Source organism: Octodon degus, unplaced genomic scaffold (assembly GCF_000260255.1).
Source record: "Octodon degus isolate 3935 unplaced genomic scaffold, OctDeg1.0 scaffold00012, whole genome shotgun sequence".
NCBI classification, from domain to species: Eukaryota; Metazoa; Chordata; class Mammalia; order Rodentia; family Octodontidae; genus Octodon; species Octodon degus.
The window spans coordinates 1,213,919-1,215,848 of record NW_004524588.1 but is presented as its reverse complement, the minus strand read 5'-3'; the positions used below and the strand labels follow the sequence as shown (position 1 = coordinate 1,215,848).

Below are 1,930 nucleotides of genomic sequence, written 5' to 3'. Positions count from 1 at the left end.
TGAGTCTACAGGGTGGATTTCAAAGAAATAGCTGTAGCTCAGTTCCACAAATGACGCCTAGCCACCAGTAACTGTCACTGTCATTATGCATGTCCACAACACATTGGAACTTTGTGTGATATCCTATACTCAAACTGTTAGAAGTGCTGGTCATTTATTTGCCAATCCAGTATTTATCTAATGTTTTACTCAGTACTTCTTTGCTATCATGAAAACTTTTTCTGAGTTCAATTGTTCTGAAACATTTAATTTTCTGAATATTGCTTAATCTTAATTTTTGTTCTAAGATTTATACTGTATCTTTGACTTACAATTTATTTAAAATGACATTGTATGATATTTTCTCCTAGTGTTAGAAACTTTAAAAAGTATATTACTGTTTTCTGTGTACTTAAAAAAAAGAGGTTTGTACCTATGTTATTTGCTTATTATTTCTTGCCTATATCTTGTAATATGAGAAACTACTTTGGCAATAACAATACACAATTTACTAACCATTGGTACTCTCCTAAAATCTTGTTTTGAGATTTTGTACCACTGTTTTTATTTTTTTTCTTTCTTTAAAATAAAAATAACTGATGTCAACAAAAAAACAGAATAAAAATAAAGCAGTTGTTTTAGGCCAAAGTTACAGGGCCATGAATCTGAAGTTTCATCTTTGCCTGGGCCCCTGTTAGCGATCTCTTGTCATCAGGGTCAGGAGACTCTACAGCAAGGATATGGAATCTTAGTGAAAATAGCATGAGTGGTTCCACACAGTTTGTACTTAGACATTGCATATGAGAAGGAGGATAATATGTCCAAGGAACAAGCATGTAACATCTCTAGACTGGAATAGTGAAGATGCATTTCTAGCAACTGGTTAATATGATGAATTTGCCAGAATGTGAAATAAAGGTGTTAATATTGCTAGTACCTTGGGGCAGCATAGAGGCCAAATATTTTCATTAAAATGGAATAAGAAAAGAAATTTTATTCTAAGTGCTGGAGTAGTTAAGACAACAATTATTTGGGATGCACATACTGGTGAAGGCAAGCAACAGGTTTTTTTTTTTTTTTTTTTTTTTTTTTTTTTTTTTTTTTTTCATTCAGCACTAGCATTGGATGTTGATTGGCAGAGCAACAACAGATTTGCTCCTTGTAGTACAGATATGTGTTTTCACATCTGCAAATTGGGACAAGTCAGGCCTATTAAAACATTCCAGGGACATACGAATGAAATAAATGTTTTTAAATGAGACCCAATGGACGATCTCCTGGCCTCCTGTTCTGATGACATGATTTTGAATTTATGGAGTGTGAAACAAGATGATTGTGTTCATGATTTGCAAGCACCTAATGAAGATAGTTATATTATTAAGTGGAGTCCAACAGGACCAGGAACAATTAATCCAAATGCCAACCTTATGTTAGCAAGTGCATCCTTCGATTCTACTGTTAGGTTATGGGATGTAGACAGAGGGACTTGCATCCATACTTTGACAAAACACCACAAGCCTGTGTACAGTGTAGCTTTCAGTCCTGATGGCAGATATCTGGCAAGCAGTTCTTTTGATAAATGTGTACACATTTGGAACACACAGAGAGGTACTGTAGTGCACAGCTATAGGGGAACAGGTGGAATTTTGAAAGTTTGCTGGAATGCAGCAGGAGACAAAGTTGGAGCTAGTGCATCAGATGGCTCAGTTTGTATATTAGACCTTTGGAAACAGTGCTACTAGTTGGAAGCCATGGACTGCCTATGAATGTGTACACAACCAAAATGACTGTCCCTGACCCATGTACTGCTGTAGTCCCACTTGAACCATGGCCAGTCCATTACAGACAAATATAGAAGAAATATATACACACAGTGTATATAAACAAAATTGCACCCTGAAGATGACAGAGTTTGGTCACAGCTTATGAATTTTGTTCACCAAGTGCTGGA

The 1,930-nt window shown here is 35.8% G+C and overlaps 1 pseudogene; it reads left to right on the top strand.

Annotated features, from left to right (window-relative positions):
- Positions 1 to 1,721, top strand: part of LOC105741449 — a 67,742-nt pseudogene extending 66,021 nt beyond the window's left edge.
- Positions 1,722 to 1,930: the final 209 nt, after the last annotated feature.